Genomic DNA, 17914 nt, shown 5'->3' on the forward strand with positions numbered 1-17914 from the left:
GAGTTCTAAGCACTTCCATGAGCAGCAGAGTGGCGCAGCGGAAGCGTGCTGGGCCCATAACCCAGAGGTCGTTGGATCGAAACCATCCTCTGCTATGTGCTATTTTCATTTATCAAATCTAAAATTGGGATAGCTATTTTGACTTTTTTGGTCTTTGCTTATAGTAGAAAATCCATTATCATCTTAACTCATTTAATTCGTATTTTGACAGAAGTGCTGTAGCAAAAAATCCACATAATGTCTTTACTTTACCCTATTACTTCTATGGTTATTGAGAAAAACAAACTACATTGACTCCAGAAGAGCAAATCAGGTGTTCAAACAAGTAATTTATCAAAATCATCTTTCCAGCTTACACTTTGGTGATGCAATAAGACAATGATTTTGTAAGAAAAATCTTCAAACTTCATAAAGTTTTTCTTAATTCCTTACCTTTGTACTGATAAGATAACACCTGGTTATAACATAACACAGGCTTTCACTTAAAAATGCTGCTAGGTTGCATTCTGCTGATTAGATATCACCAGGAACAACATTAACCTTCAGGTATTTTCTAATTGTTGAATAAATTGGCTTAAATCAAATTAAACTCACTTTAGAGATAATTGTTTCAGAGAAAGTCTTGAACCCTACCATAAAATAGGTAGTTAGACATGTTGACTTCTCTACCTAAAATTCCCCAAAATTTGACTAATAGAAGATTCTCGTCCCTGGGTGGGATTGAACCACCAACCTTCCGGTTAACAGCCGAACGTGCTAACCAATTGCGCCACAGAGACCCTATGTGAGACATAAACTAACAACAGCTAAGAAACATTGATCTGGAAAGTTTCCTTGCCAAAGTTTATAAAGTCTCTAATCTGGACAGTTATTTTAGGATTTTTCGCTAATTAAAAGGAACACATTGCCATGTTCTTGTGATGAATCAACCCTTCTTGAGTTCTAAGCATTTCCATGAGCAGCAGAGTGGCGCAGCGGAAGCGTGCTGGGCCCATAACCCAGAGGTCGATGGATCGAAACCATCCTCTGCTATGTGCTATTTTCATTTATCAAATCTAAAATTGGGATTGCTATTTTGACTTTTTTGGTCTTTGCTTATAGTAGAAAATCCATTATCATCTTAACTCATTTAATTCGTATTTTGACAGAAGTGCTGTAGCAAAAAATCCACATAATGTCTTTACTTTACCGTATTACTTCTATGGTTATTGAGAAAAACAAACTACATTGACTCCAGAAGAGCAAATCAGGTGATCTAACAAGTAATTTATCAAAATCATCTTTCCAGCTTACACTTTGGTGATGCAATAAGACAATGATTTTGTAAGAAAAATCTTCACACTTCAAAAAGTTTTTCTTAATTCCTTACCTTTGTACTGATAAGATAACACCTGGTTTTAACATAACACAGGCTTCCACTTAAAAATGCTGCTAGGTTGCATTCTGCTGATTAGATATCTCCAGGAACAACATTAACCTTCAGGTATTTTCTAATTGTTGAATAAATTGGCTTAAATCAAATTAAACTCACTTTAGAGATAATTGTTTCAGAGAAAGTCTTGAACCCTACCATAAAATAGGTAGTTAGACATGTTGACTTCTCTACTTAAAATTCGACTAATAGAAGATTCTAGTCCCTGGGTGGGATTGAACCACCAACCTTCCGGTTAACAGCCGAACGCGCTAACCAATTGCGCCACAGAGACCCTATGTGAGACATAAACTAACAACAGCTAAGAAACATTGATCTGGAAAGTTTCCTTGCCAAGGTTTATAAAGTCTCTAATCTGGACAGTTATTTTAGGATTTTTCGCTAATTAAAAGGAACACATTGCCATGTTCTTGTGATGAATCAACCCTTCTTGAGTTCTAAGCATTTCCATGAGCAGCAGAGTGGTGCAGCGGAAGCGTGCTGGGCCCATAACCCAGAGGTCGATGGATCGAAACCATCCTCTGCTATGTGCTATTTTCATTTATCAAATCTAAAATTGGGATTGCTATTTTGACTTTTTTGGTCTTTGCTTATAGTAGAAAATCCATTATCATCTTAACTCATTTAATTCGTATTTTGACAGAAGTGCTGTAGCAAAAAATCCACATAATGTCTTTACTTTACCCTATTACTTCTATGGTTATTGAGAAAAACAAACTACATTGACTCCAGAAGAGCAAATCAGGTGTTCTATCAAGTAATTTATCAAAATCATCTTTCCAGCTTACACTTTGGTGATGCAATAAGACAATGATTTTGTAAGAAAAATCTTCACACTTCAAAAAGTTTTTCTTAATTCCTTACCTTTGTACTGATAAGATAACACCTGGTTATAACATAACACAGGCTTCCACTTAAAAATGCTGCTAGGTTGCATTCTGCTGATTAGATATAACCAGGAACAACATTTACCTTCAGGTATTTTCTAAATGTTGAATAAATTGGCTTAAATCAAATTAAACTCACTTTAGAGATAATTGTTTCAGAGAAAGTCTTGAACCCTAACATAAAATAGGTAGTTTGACATGTTGACTTCTCTACCTAAAATTCCCCAAAATTTGACTAATAGAAGATTTTCATCCCTGGGTGGGATTGAACCACCAATATTCCAATTAACAGCCGAACGTTCAAACCAATTGTGCCACAGAGACCCTATATGAGACATAAACAAACAACAGCTAAGAAACATTGATCTGGAAAGTTTCCTTACCAAAGTTTATAAAGTCTCTAATCTGGACAGTTATTTTAGGACTTTTCATTAATTAAAAGGAACACATTGCCATGTTCTTGTGATGAATCAACCCTTCTTGAGTTCTAAGCACTTGCATGAGCAGCAGAGTGGCGCAGCGGAAGCGTGCTGGGCCCATAACCCAGAGGTCGTTGGATCGAAGCCATCCTCTGCTATGTGCTATTTTCATTTATCAAATCTAAAATTGGGATTGCTATTTTGACTTTTTTGGTCTTTGCTTATAGTGGAAAATCCATTATCATCTTAACTCATTTAAATCGTATTTTGACAGAAGTGCTGTAGCAAAAAATCCACATAATGTCTTTACTTTACCCTATTACTTCTATGGTTATTGAGAAAAACAAAATACATTGACTCCAGAAGAGCAAATCAGGTGTTCTATCAAGTAATTTATCAAAATCATCTTTCCAGCTTACACTTTGGTGATGCAATAAGACAATGATTTTGTAAGAAAAATCTTCACACTTCAAAAAGTTTTTCTTAATTCCTTACCTTTGTACTGATAAGATAACACCTGGTTATAACATAACACAGGCTTCCACTTAAAAATGCTGCTAGGTTGCATTCTGCTGATTAGATATAACCAGGAACAACATTTACCTTCAGATATTTTCTAAATGTTGAATAAATTGGCTTAAATCAAATTAAACTCACTTTAGAGATAATTGTTTCAGAGAAAGTCTTGAACCCTAACATAAAATAGGTAGTTTGACATGTTGACTTCTCTACCTAAAATTCCCCAAAATTTGACTAATAGAAGATTTTCATCCCTGGGTGGGATTGAACCACCAATATTCCAATTAACAGCCGAACGTTCAAACCAATTGTGCCACAGAGACCCTATATGAGACATAAACAAACAACAGCTAAGAAACATTGATCTGGAAAGTTTCCTTACCAAAGTTTATAAAGTCTCTAATCTGGACAGTTATTTTAGGACTTTTCATTAATTAAAAGGAACACATTGCCATGTTCTTGTGATGAATCAACCCTTCTTGAGTTCTAAGCACTTGCATGAGCAGCAGAGTGGCGCAGCGGAAGCGTGCTGGGCCCATAACCCAGAGGTCGTTGGATCGAAGCCATCCTCTGCTATGTGCTATTTTCATTTATCAAATCTAAAATTGGGATTGCTATTTTGACTTTTTTGGTCTTTGCTTATAGTGGAAAATCCATTATCATCTTAACTCATTTAAATCGTATTTTGACAGAAGTGCTGTAGCAAAAAATCCACATAATGTCTTTACTTTACCCTATTACTTCTATGGTTATTGAGAAAAACAAAATACATTGACTCCAGAAGAGCAAATCAGGTGTTCTATCAAGTAATTTATCAAAATCATCTTTCCAGCTTACACTTTGGTGATGCAATAAGACAATGATTTTGTAAGAAAAATCTTCACACTTCAAAAAGTTTTTCTTAATTCCTTACCTTTGTACTGATAAGATAACACCTGGTTATAACATAACACAGGCTTCCACTTAAAAATGCTGCTAGGTTGCATTCTGCTGATTAGATATAACCAGGAACAACATTTACCTTCAGGTATTTTCTAAATGTTGAATAAATTGGCTTAAATCAAATTAAACTCACTTTAGAGATAATTGTTTCAGAGAAAGTCTTGAACCCTAACATAAAATAGGTAGTTTGACATGTTGACTTCTCTACCTAAAATTCCCCAAAATTTGACTAATAGAAGATTTTCATCCCTGGGTGGGATTGAACCACCAATATTCCAATTAACAGCCGAACGTTCAAACCAATTGTGCCACAGAGACCCTATATGAGACATAAACAAACAACAGCTAAGAAACATTGATCTGGAAAGTTTCCTTACCAAAGTTTATAAAGTCTCTAATCTGGACAGTTATTTTAGGACTTTTCATTAATTAAAAGGAACACATTGCCATGTTCTTGTGATGAATCAACCCTTCTTGAGTTCTAAGCACTTGCATGAGCAGCAGAGTGGCGCAGCGGAAGCGTGCTGGGCCCATAACCCAGAGGTCGTTGGATCGAAGCCATCCTCTGCTATGTGCTATTTTCATTTATCAAATCTAAAATTGGGATTGCTATTTTGACTTTTTTGGTCTTTGCTTATAGTGGAAAATCCATTATCATCTTAACTCATTTAAATCGTATTTTGACAGAAGTGCTGTAGCAAAAAATCCACATAATGTCTTTACTTTACCCTATTACTTCTATGGTTATTGAGAAAAACAAAATACATTGACTCCAGAAGAGCAAATCAGGTGTTCTATCAAGTAATTTATCAAAATCATCTTTCCAGCTTACACTTTGGTGATGCAATAAGACAATGATTTTGTAAGAAAAATCTTCACACTTCAAAAAGTTTTTCTTAATTCCTTACCTTTGTACTGATAAGATAACACCTGGTTATAACATAACACAGGCTTCCACTTAAAAATGCTGCTAGGTTGCATTCTGCTGATTAGATATAACCAGGAACAACATTTACCTTCAGGTATTTTCTAAATGTTGAATAAATTGGCTTAAATCAAATTAAACTCACTTTAGAGATAATTGTTTCAGAGAAAGTCTTGAACCCTAACATAAAATAGGTAGTTTGACATGTTGACTTCTCTACCTAAAATTCCCCAAAATTTGACTAATAGAAGATTTTCATCCCTGGGTGGGATTGAACCACCAATATTCCAATTAACAGCCGAACGTTCAAACCAATTGTGCCACAGAGACCCTATATGAGACATAAACAAACAACAGCTAAGAAACATTGATCTGGAAAGTTTCCTTACCAAAGTTTATAAAGTCTCTAATCTGGACAGTTATTTTAGGACTTTTCATTAATTAAAAGGAACACATTGCCATGTTCTTGTGATGAATCAACCCTTCTTGAGTTCTAAGCACTTGCATGAGCAGCAGAGTGGCGCAGCGGAAGCGTGCTGGGCCCATAACCCAGAGGTCGTTGGATCGAAGCCATCCTCTGCTATGTGCTATTTTCATTTATCAAATCTAAAATTGGGAATGCTATTTTGACTTTTTTGGTCTTTGCTTATAGTGGAAAATCCATTATCATCTTAACTCATTTAAATCGTATTTTGACAGAAGTGCTGTAGCAAAAAATCCACATAATGTCTTTACTTTACCCTATTACTTCTATGGTTATTGAGAAAAACAAAATACATTGACTCCAGAAGAGCAAATCAGGTGTTCTATCAAGTAATTTATCAAAATCATCTTTCCAGCTTACACTTTGGTGATGCAATAAGACAATGATTTTGTAAGAAAAATCTTCACACTTCAAAAAGTTTTTCTTAATTCCTTACCTTTGTACTGATAAGATAACACCTGGTTATAACATAACACAGGCTTCCACTTAAAAATGCTGCTAGGTTGCATTCTGCTGATTAGATATAACCAGGAACAACATTTACCTTCAGGTATTTTCTAAATGTTGAATAAATTGGCTTAAATCAAATTAAACTCACTTTAGAGATAATTGTTTCAGAGAAAGTCTTGAACCCTAACATAAAATAGGTAGTTTGACATGTTGACTTCTCTACCTAAAATTCCCCAAAATTTGACTAATAGAAGATTTTCATCCCTGGGTGGGATTGAACCACCAATATTCCAATTAACAGCCGAACGTTCAAACCAATTGTGCCACAGAGACCCTATATGAGACATAAACAAACAACAGCTAAGAAACATTGATCTGGAAAGTTTCCTTACCAAAGTTTATAAAGTCTCTAATCTGGACAGTTATTTTAGGACTTTTCATTAATTAAAAGGAACACATTGCCATGTTCTTGTGATGAATCAACCCTTCTTGAGTTCTAAGCACTTGCATGAGCAGCAGAGTGGCGCAGCGGAAGCGTGCTGGGCCCATAACCCAGAGGTCGTTGGATCGAAGCCATCCTCTGCTATGTGCTATTTTCATTTATCAAATCTAAAATTGGGATTGCTATTTTGACTTTTTTGGTCTTTGCTTATAGTGGAAAATCCATTATCATCTTAACTCATTTAAATCGTATTTTGACAGAAGTGCTGTAGCAAAAAATCCACATAATGTCTTTACTTTACCCTATTACTTCTATGGTTATTGAGAAAAACAAAATACATTGACTCCAGAAGAGCAAATCAGGTGTTCTATCAAGTAATTTATCAAAATCATCTTTCCAGCTTACACTTTGGTGATGCAATAAGACAATGATTTTGTAAGAAAAATCTTCACACTTCAAAAAGTTTTTCTTAATTCCTTACCTTTGTACTGATAAGATAACACCTGGTTATAACATAACACAGGCTTCCACTTAAAAATGCTGCTAGGTTGCATTCTGCTGATTAGATATAACCAGGAACAACATTTACCTTCAGGTATTTTCTAAATGTTGAATAAATTGGCTTAAATCAAATTAAACTCACTTTAGAGATAATTGTTTCAGAGAAAGTCTTGAACCCTAACATAAAATAGGTAGTTTGACATGTTGACTTCTCTACCTAAAATTCCCCAAAATTTGACTAATAGAAGATTTTCATCCCTGGGTGGGATTGAACCACCAATATTCCAATTAACAGCCGAACGTTCAAACCAATTGTGCCACAGAGACCCTATATGAGACATAAACAAACAACAGCTAAGAAACATTGATCTGGAAAGTTTCCTTACCAAAGTTTATAAAGTCTCTAATCTGGACAGTTATTTTAGGACTTTTCATTAATTAAAAGGAACACATTGCCATGTTCTTGTGATGAATCAACCCTTCTTGAGTTCTAAGCACTTGCATGAGCAGCAGAGTGGCGCAGCGGAAGCGTGCTGGGCCCATAACCCAGAGGTCGTTGGATCGAAGCCATCCTCTGCTATGTGCTATTTTCATTTATCAAATCTAAAATTGGGATTGCTATTTTGACTTTTTTGGTCTTTGCTTATAGTGGAAAATCCATTATCATCTTAACTCATTTAAATCGTATTTTGACAGAAGTGCTGTAGCAAAAAATCCACATAATGTCTTTACTTTACCCTATTACTTCTATGGTTATTGAGAAAAACAAAATACATTGACTCCAGAAGAGCAAATCAGGTGTTCTATCAAGTAATTTATCAAAATCATCTTTCCAGCTTACACTTTGGTGATGCAATAAGACAATGATTTTGTAAGAAAAATCTTCACACTTCAAAAAGTTTTTCTTAATTCCTTACCTTTGTACTGATAAGATAACACCTGGTTATAACATAACACAGGCTTCCACTTAAAAATGCTGCTAGGTTGCATTCTGCTGATTAGATATAACCAGGAACAACATTTACCTTCAGGTATTTTCTAAATGTTGAATAAATTGGCTTAAATCAAATTAAACTCACTTTAGAGATAATTGTTTCAGAGAAAGTCTTGAACCCTAACATAAAATAGGTAGTTTGACATGTTGACTTCTCTACCTAAAATTCCCCAAAATTTGACTAATAGAAGATTTTCGTCCCTGGGTGGGATTGAACCACCAACATTCCAGTTAACAGCCGAACGCGCTAACCAATTGCGCCACAGAGACCCTATATGAGACATAAACAAACAACAGCTAAGAAACATTGATCTGGAAAGTTTCCTTACCAAAGTTTATAAAGTCTCTAATCTGGACAGTTATTTTAGGACTTTTCATTAATTAAAAGGAACACATTGCCATGTTCTTGTGATGAATCAACCCTTCTTGAGTTCTAAGCACTTCCATGAGCAGCAGAGTGGCGCAGCGGAAGCGTGCTGGGCCCATAACCCAGAGGTCGTTGGATCGAAACCATCCTCTGCTATGTGCTATTTTCATTTATCAAATCTAAAATTGGGATAGCTATTTTGACTTTTTTGGTCTTTGCTTATAGTAGAAAATCCATTATCATCTTAACTCATTTAATTCGTATTTTGACAGAAGTGCTGTAGCAAAAAATCCACATAATGTCTTTACTTTACCCTATTACTTCTATGGTTATTGAGAAAAACAAACTACATTGACTCCAGAAGAGCAAATCAGGTGTTCAAACAAGTAATTTATCAAAATCATCTTTCCAGCTTACACTTTGGTGATGCAATAAGACAATGATTTTGTAAGAAAAATCTTCAAACTTCATAAAGTTTTTCTTAATTCCTTACCTTTGTACTGATAAGATAACACCTGGTTATAACATAACACAGGCTTTCACTTAAAAATGCTGCTAGGTTGCATTCTGCTGATTAGATATCACCAGGAACAACATTAACCTTCAGGTATTTTCTAATTGTTGAATAAATTGGCTTAAATCAAATTAAACTCACTTTAGAGATAATTGTTTCAGAGAAAGTCTTGAACCCTACCATAAAATAGGTAGTTAGACATGTTGACTTCTCTACCTAAAATTCCCCAAAATTTGACTAATAGAAGATTCTCGTCCCTGGGTGGGATTGAACCACCAACCTTCCGGTTAACAGCCGAACGTGCTAACCAATTGCGCCACAGAGACCCTATGTGAGACATAAACTAACAACAGCTAAGAAACATTGATCTGGAAAGTTTCCTTGCCAAAGTTTATAAAGTCTCTAATCTGGACAGTTATTTTAGGATTTTTCGCTAATTAAAAGGAACACATTGCCATGTTCTTGTGATGAATCAACCCTTCTTGAGTTCTAAGCATTTCCATGAGCAGCAGAGTGGCGCAGCGGAAGCGTGCTGGGCCCATAACCCAGAGGTCGATGGATCGAAACCATCCTCTGCTATGTGCTATTTTCATTTATCAAATCTAAAATTGGGATTGCTATTTTGACTTTTTTGGTCTTTGCTTATAGTAGAAAATCCATTATCATCTTAACTCATTTAATTCGTATTTTGACAGAAGTGCTGTAGCAAAAAATCCACATAATGTCTTTACTTTACCCTATTACTTCTATGGTTATTGAGAAAAACAAACTACATTGACTCCAGAAGAGCAAATCAGGTGATCTAACAAGTAATTTATCAAAATCATCTTTCCAGCTTACACTTTGGTGATGCAATAAGACAATGATTTTGTAAGAAAAATCTTCACACTTCAAAAAGTTTTTCTTAATTCCTTACCTTTGTACTGATAAGATAACACCTGGTTATAACATAACAAAGGCTTCCACTTAAAAATGCTGCTAGGTTGCATTCTGCTGATTAGATATAACCAGGAACAACATTTACCTTCAGGTATTTTCTAAATGTTGAATAAATTGGCTTAAATCAAATTAAACTCACTTTAGAGATAATTGTTTCAGAGAAAGTCTTGAACCCTAACATAAAATAGGTAGTTTGACATGTTGACTTCTCTACCTAAAATTCCCCAAAATTTGACTAATAGAAGATTTTCATCCCTGGGTGGGATTGAACCACCAATATTCCAATTAACAGCCGAACGTTCAAACCAATTGTGCCACAGAGACCCTATATGAGACATAAACAAACAACAGCTAAGAAACATTGATCTGGAAAGTTTCCTTACCAAAGTTTATAAAGTCTCTAATCTGGACAGTTATTTTAGGACTTTTCATTAATTAAAAGGAACACATTGCCATGTTCTTGTGATGAATCAACCCTTCTTGAGTTCTAAGCACTTGCATGAGCAGCAGAGTGGCGCAGCGGAAGCGTGCTGGGCCCATAACCCAGAGGTCGTTGGATCGAAGCCATCCTCTGCTATGTGCTATTTTCATTTATCAAATCTAAAATTGGGATTGCTATTTTGACTTTTTTGGTCTTTGCTTATAGTGGAAAATCCATTATCATCTTAACTCATTTAAATCGTATTTTGACAGAAGTGCTGTAGCAAAAAATCCACATAATGTCTTTACTTTACCCTATTACTTCTATGGTTATTGAGAAAAACAAAATACATTGACTCCAGAAGAGCAAATCAGGTGTTCTATCAAGTAATTTATCAAAATCATCTTTCCAGCTTACACTTTGGTGATGCAATAAGACAATGATTTTGTAAGAAAAATCTTCACACTTCAAAAAGTTTTTCTTAATTCCTTACCTTTGTACTGATAAGATAACACCTGGTTATAACATAACAAAGGCTTCCACTTAAAAATGCTGCTAGGTTGCATTCTGCTGATTAGATATAACCAGGAACAACATTTACCTTCAGGTATTTTCTAAATGTTGAATAAATTGGCTTAAATCAAATTAAACTCACTTTAGAGATAATTGTTTCAGAGAAAGTCTTGAACCCTAACATAAAATAGGTAGTTTGACATGTTGACTTCTCTACCTAAAATTCCCCAAAATTTGACTTATAGAAGATTCTCGTCCCTGGGTGGGATTGAACCACCAACATTCCAGTTAACAGCCGAACGCGCTAACCAATTGCGCCACAGAGACCCTATATGAGACATAAACAAACAACAGCTAAGAAACATTGAATTGGAAAGTTTCCTTGCCAAAATTTATAAAGTCTATAATCTGGACAGTTATTTTAGTATTTTTCGTTAATTAAAAGGAACACATTGCCATGTTCTTGTGATGAATCAACCCTTCTTGAGTTCTAAGCACTTCCAGGAGCAGCAGAGTGGTGCAGCATAAGCGTGCTAGGTGCATAACCCAGAGGTTGATGGATCGAAACCATCCTCTGCTATGTGCTGTTTTCATTTATCAAATCTAAAATTGGGATTGCTATTTTGACTTTTTTGGTCTTTGCTTATAGTAGAAAATCCATTATCATCTTAACTCATTTTAATCGTATTTTGACAGAAGTGCTGAAGCAAAAAATCCACATAATGTCTTTCCTTTACCCTATTACTTCTATGGTTATTGAGAAAAACAAACTACATTGACTCCAGAAGAGCAAATTAGATGTTCTAACAAATAATTGATCAAAATCATCTTTCCAGCTTACACTTTGGTGATGCAATAAGACAATGATTTTGTAAGAAAAATCTTCACACTTCAAAAAGTTTTTCTTAATTCCTTACCTTTGTACTGTTAAGATAACATATGGTTTTAACATAACACAGGCTTCCACTTAAAAATGCTGCTAGGCTGCATTGTGCTGATTAGATATCACCAGGAACAACATTAACCTTTAGGTATTTTCAAAATGTTGAATAAATTGGCTTAAATCAAATTAAACTCTCTTTAGAGATAATTGTTTCAGAGAAAGTCTTGAACCCTACCATAAAATAGGTAGTTTGACATGTTGACTTCTCTACCTAAAAATCCCCAAAATTTGACTAATAGAAGATTCTCGTCCCTGGGTAAGATTGAACCACCATCTTTCCGATTAACAGCCGAACACGCTAACCAATTGCACCACAGAGACCCTATATGAGACAGAAACAAACAACAGCTAAGAAACATTGATCTGGAAAGTTTCCTTACCAAAGTTTATAAAGTCTCTAATCTGGACAGTTATTTTAGGACTTTTCATTAATTAAAAGGAACACATTGCCATGTTCTTGTGATGAATCAACCCTTCTTGAGTTCTAAGCACTTCCATGAGCAGCAGAGTGGCGCAGCGGAAGCGTGCTGGGCCCATAACCCAGAGGTCGTTGGATCGAAACCATCCTCTGCTATGTGCTATTTTCATTTATCAAATCTAAAATTGGGATAGCTATTTTGACTTTTTTGGTCTTTGCTTATAGTAGAAAATCCATTATCATCTTAACTCATTTAATTCGTATTTTGACAGAAGTGCTGTAGCAAAAAATCCACATAATGTCTTTACTTTACCCTATTACTTCTATGGTTATTGAGAAAAACAAACTACATTGACTCCAGAAGAGCAAATCAGGTGATCTAACAAGTAATTTATCAAAATCATCTTTCCAGCTTACACTTTGGTGATGCAATAAGACAATGATTTTGTAAGAAAAATCTTCACACTTCAAAAAGTTTTTCTTAATTCCTTACCTTTGTACTGATAAGATAACACCTGGTTATAACATAACAAAGGCTTCCACTTAAAAATGCTGCTAGGTTGCATTCTGCTGATTAGATATAACCAGGAACAACATTTACCTTCAGGTATTTTCTAAATGTTGAATAAATTGGCTTAAATCAAATTAAACTCACTTTAGAGATAATTGTTTCAGAGAAAGTCTTGAACCCTAACATAAAATAGGTAGTTTGACATGTTGACTTCTCTACCTAAAATTCCCCAAAATTTGACTAATAGAAGATTTTCATCCCTGGGTGGGATTGAACCACCAATATTCCAATTAACAGCCGAACGTTCAAACCAATTGTGCCACAGAGACCCTATATGAGACATAAACAAACAACAGCTAAGAAACATTGATCTGGAAAGTTTCCTTACCAAAGTTTATAAAGTCTCTAATCTGGACAGTTATTTTAGGACTTTTCATTAATTAAAAGGAACACATTGCCATGTTCTTGTGATGAATCAACCCTTCTTGAGTTCTAAGCACTTGCATGAGCAGCAGAGTGGCGCAGCGGAAGCGTGCTGGGCCCATAACCCAGAGGTCGTTGGATCGAAGCCATCCTCTGCTATGTGCTATTTTCATTTATCAAATCTAAAATTGGGATTGCTATTTTGACTTTTTTGGTCTTTGCTTATAGTGGAAAATCCATTATCATCTTAACTCATTTAAATCGTATTTTGACAGAAGTGCTGTAGCAAAAAATCCACATAATGTCTTTACTTTACCCTATTACTTCTATGGTTATTGAGAAAAACAAAATACATTGACTCCAGAAGAGCAAATCAGGTGTTCTATCAAGTAATTTATCAAAATCATCTTTCCAGCTTACACTTTGGTGATGCAATAAGACAATGATTTTGTAAGAAAAATCTTCACACTTCAAAAAGTTTTTCTTAATTCCTTACCTTTGTACTGATAAGATAACACCTGGTTATAACATAACAAAGGCTTCCACTTAAAAATGCTGCTAGGTTGCATTCTGCTGATTAGATATAACCAGGAACAACATTTACCTTCAGGTATTTTCTAAATGTTGAATAAATTGGCTTAAATCAAATTAAACTCACTTTAGAGATAATTGTTTCAGAGAAAGTCTTGAACCCTAACATAAAATAGGTAGTTTGACATGTTGACTTCTCTACCTAAAATTCCCCAAAATTTGACTAATAGAAGATTCTCGTCCCTGGGTGGGATTGAACCACCAACATTCCAGTTAACAGCCGAACGCGCTAACCAATTGCGCCACAGAGACCCTATATGAGACATAAACAAACAACAGCTAAGAAACATTGAATTGGAAAGTTTCCTTGCCAAAATTTATAAAGTCTATAATCTGGACAGTTATTTTAGTATTTTTCGTTAATTAAAAGGAACACATTGCCATGTTCTTGTGATGAATCAACCCTTCTTGAGTTCTAAGCACTTCCAGGAGCAGCAGAGTGGTGCAGCATAAGCGTGCTAGGTGCATAACCCAGAGGTTGATGGATCGAAACCATCCTCTGCTATGTGCTGTTTTCATTTATCAAATCTAAAATTGGGATTGCTATTTTGACTTTTTTGGTCTTTGCTTATAGTAGAAAATCCATTATCATCTTAACTCATTTTAATCGTATTTTGACAGAAGTGCTGAAGCAAAAAATCCACATAATGTCTTTCCTTTACCCTATTACTTCTATGGTTATTGAGAAAAACAAACTACATTGACTCCAGAAGAGCAAATTAGATGTTCTAACAAATAATTGATCAAAATCATCTTTCCAGCTTACACTTTGGTGATGCAATAAGACAATGATTTTGTAAGAAAAATCTTCACACTTCAAAAATTTTTTCTTAATTCCTTACCTTTGTACTGTTAAGATAACATATGGTTTTAACATAACACAGGCTTCCACTTAAAAATGCTGCTAGGCTGCATTGTGCTGATTAGATATCACCAGGAACAACATTAACCTTTAGGTATTTTCAAAATGTTGAATAAATTGGCTTAAATCAAATTAAACTCTCTTTAGAGATAATTGTTTCAGAGAAAGTCTTGAACCCTACCATAAAATAGGTAGTTTGACATGTTGACTTCTCTACCTAAAAATCCCCAAAATTTGACTAATAGAAGATTCTCGTCCCTGGGTAAGATTGAACCACCATCTTTCCGATTAACAGCCGAACACGCTAACCAATTGCACCACAGAGACCCTATATGAGACAGAAACAAACAACAGCTAAGAAACATTGATCTGGAAAGTTTCCTTACCAAAGTTTATAAAGTCTCTAATCTGGACAGTTATTTTAGGACTTTTCATTAATTAAAAGGAACACATTGCCATGTTCTTGTGATGAATCAACCCTTCTTGAGTTCTAAGCACTTCCATGAGCAGCAGAGTGGCGCAGCGGAAGCGTGCTGGGCCCATAACCCAGAGGTCGTTGGATCGAAACCATCCTCTGCTATGTGCTATTTTCATTTATCAAATCTAAAATTGGGATAGCTATTTTGACTTTTTTGGTCTTTGCTTATAGTAGAAAATCCATTATCATCTTAACTCATTTAATTCGTATTTTGACAGAAGTGCTGTAGCAAAAAATCCACATAATGTCTTTACTTTACCCTATTACTTCTATGGTTATTGAGAAAAACAAACTACATTGACTCCAGAAGAGCAAATCAGGTGTTCAAACAAGTAATTTATCAAAATCATCTTTCCAGCTAACACTTTGGTGATGCAATAAGACAATGATTTTGTAAGAAAAATCTTCAAACTTCACAAAGTTTTTCTTAATTCCTTACCTTTGTACTGATAAGATAACACCTGGTTATAACATAACACAGGCTTTCACTTAAAAATGCTGCTAGGTTGCATTCTGCTGATTAGATATCACCAGGAACAACATTAACCTTCAGGTATTTTCTAATTGTTGAATAAATTGGCTTAAATCAAATTAAACTCACTTTAGAGATAATTGTTTCAGAGAAAGTCTTGAACCCTACCATAAAATAGGTAGTTAGACATGTTGACTTCTCTACCTAAAATTCCCCAAAATTTGACTAATAGAAGATTCTCGTCCCTGGGTGGGATTGAACCACCAACCTTCCGGTTGACAGCCGAACGTGCTAACCAATTGCGCCACAGAGACCCTATGTGTGACATAAACTAACAACAGCTAAGAAACATTGATCTGGAAAGTTTCCTTGCCAAAGTTTATAAAGTCTCTAATCTGGACAGTTATTTTAGGATTTTTCGCTAATTAAAAGGAACACATTGCCATGTTCTTGTGATGAATCAACCCTTCTTGAGTTCTAAGCATTTCCATGAGCAGCAGAGTGGCGCAGCGGAAGCGTGCTGGGCCCATAACCCAGAGGTCGATGGATCGAAACCATCCTCTGCTATGTGCTATTTTCATTTATCAAATCTAAAATTGGGATTGCTATTTTGACTTTTTTGGTCTTTGCTTATAGTAGAAAATCCATTATCATCTTAACTCATTTAATTCGTATTTTGACAGAAGTGCTGTAGCAAAAAATCCACATAATGTCTTTACTTTACCGTATTACTTCTATGGTTATTGAGAAAAACAAACTACATTGACTCCAGAAGAGCAAATCAGGTGATCTAACAAGTAATTTATCAAAATCATCTTTCCAGCTTACACTTTGGTGATGCAATAAGACAATGATTTTGTAAGAAAAATCTTCACACTTCAAAAAGTTTTTCTTAATTCCTTACCTTTGTACTGATAAGATAACACCTGGTTTTAACATAACACAGGCTTCCACTTAATAATGCTGCTAGGTTGCATTCTGCTGATTAGATATCTCCAGGAACAACATTAACCTTCAGGTATTTTCTAATTGTTGAATAAATTGGCTTAAATCAAATTAAACTCACTTTAGAGATAATTGTTTCAGAGAAAGTCTTGAACCCTACCATAAAATAGGTAGTTAGACATGTTGACTTCTCTACTTAAAATTCCCCAAAATTTGACTAATAGAAGATTCTCGTCCCTGGGTGGGATTGAACCACCAACCTTCCGGTTAACAGCCGAACGCGCTAACCAATTGCGCCACAGAGACCCTATGTGAGACATAAACTAACAACAGCTAAGAAACATTGATCTGGAAAGTTTCCTTGCCAAGGTTTATAAAGTCTCTAATCTGGACAGTTATTTAGGATTTTTCGCTAATTTAAAGGAACACATTGCCATGTTCTTGTGATGAATCAACCCTTCTTGAGTTCTAAGCATTTCCATGAGCAGCAGAGTGGCGCAGCGGAAGCGTGCTGGGCCCATAACCCAGAGGTCGATGGATCGAAACCATCCTCTGCTATGTGCTATTTTCATTTATCAAATCTAAAATTGGGATTGCTATTTTGACTTTTTTGGTCTTTGCTTATAGTAGAAAATCCATTATCATCTTAACTCATTTAATTCGTATTTTGACAGAAGTGCTGTAGCAAAAAATCCACATAATGTCTTTACTTTACCCTATTACTTCTATGGTTATTGAGAAAAACAAACTACATTGACTCCAGAAGAGCAAATCAGGTGTTCTATCAAGTAATTTATCAAAATCATCTTTCCAGCATACACTTTGGTGATGCAATAAGACAATGATTTTGTAAGAAAAATCTTCACACTTCAAAAAGTTTTTCTTAATTCCTTACCTTTGTACTGATAAGATAACACCTGGTTATAACATAACACAGGCTTCCACTTAAAAATGCTGCTAGGTTGCATTCTGCTGATTAGATATAACCAGGAACAACATTTACCTTCAGGTATTTTCTAAATGTTGAATAAATTGGCTTAAATCAAATGAAACTCACTTTAGAGATAATTGTTTCAGAGAAAGTCTTGAACCCTAACATAAAATAGGTAGTTTGACATGTTGACTTCTCTACCTAAAATTCCCCAAAATTTGACTAATAGAAGATTCTCGTCCCTGGGTGGGATTGAACCACCAACATTCCAGTTAACAGCCGAACGCGCTAACCAATTGCGCCACAGAGACCCTATATGAGACATAAACAAACAACAGCTAAGAAACATTGATCTGGAAAGTTTCCTTACCAAAGTTTATAAAGTCTCTAATCTGGACAGTTATTTTAGGACTTTTCATTAATTAAAAGGAACACATTGCCATGTTCTTGTGATGAATCAACCCTTCTTGAGTTCTAAGCACTTCCATGAGCAGCACAGTGGCGCAGCGGAAGCGTGCTGGGCCCATAACCCAGAGGTCGTTGGATCGAAACCATCCTCTGCTATGTGCTATTTTCATTTATCAAATCTAA

General features: G+C 35.2%; 5 non-coding genes across 5 annotated transcripts; all 5 read right to left on the bottom strand.

Moving 5' to 3' along the window:
* Positions 1-705: 705 nt before the first annotated feature.
* On the bottom strand, positions 706-779 carry TRNAN-GUU (transfer RNA asparagine (anticodon GUU)). Its single transcript has one exon. It is a non-coding gene; the product is annotated as a tRNA-Asn (tRNA).
* Positions 780-1632: 853 nt separating this feature from the next.
* On the bottom strand, positions 1633-1706 carry TRNAN-GUU (transfer RNA asparagine (anticodon GUU)). Its single transcript has one exon. It is a non-coding gene; the product is annotated as a tRNA-Asn (tRNA).
* A 7422-nt stretch (positions 1707-9128) lies between these two features.
* TRNAN-GUU (transfer RNA asparagine (anticodon GUU)) lies at positions 9129-9202 on the bottom strand. Its single transcript has one exon. It is a non-coding gene; the product is annotated as a tRNA-Asn (tRNA).
* A 6485-nt stretch (positions 9203-15687) lies between these two features.
* Positions 15688-15761, bottom strand: TRNAD-GUC (transfer RNA aspartic acid (anticodon GUC)). Its single transcript has one exon. It is a non-coding gene; the product is annotated as a tRNA-Asp (tRNA).
* Positions 15762-16624: 863 nt separating this feature from the next.
* Positions 16625-16698, bottom strand: TRNAN-GUU (transfer RNA asparagine (anticodon GUU)). The gene has a single exon. It is a non-coding gene; the product is annotated as a tRNA-Asn (tRNA).
* Positions 16699-17914: the final 1216 nt, after the last annotated feature.

Source organism: Taudactylus pleione, unplaced genomic scaffold (genome assembly GCF_031769625.1).
Source record: "Taudactylus pleione unplaced genomic scaffold, aTauple2 ptg000134l, whole genome shotgun sequence".
NCBI classification, from domain to species: Eukaryota; Metazoa; Chordata; class Amphibia; order Anura; family Myobatrachidae; genus Taudactylus; species Taudactylus pleione.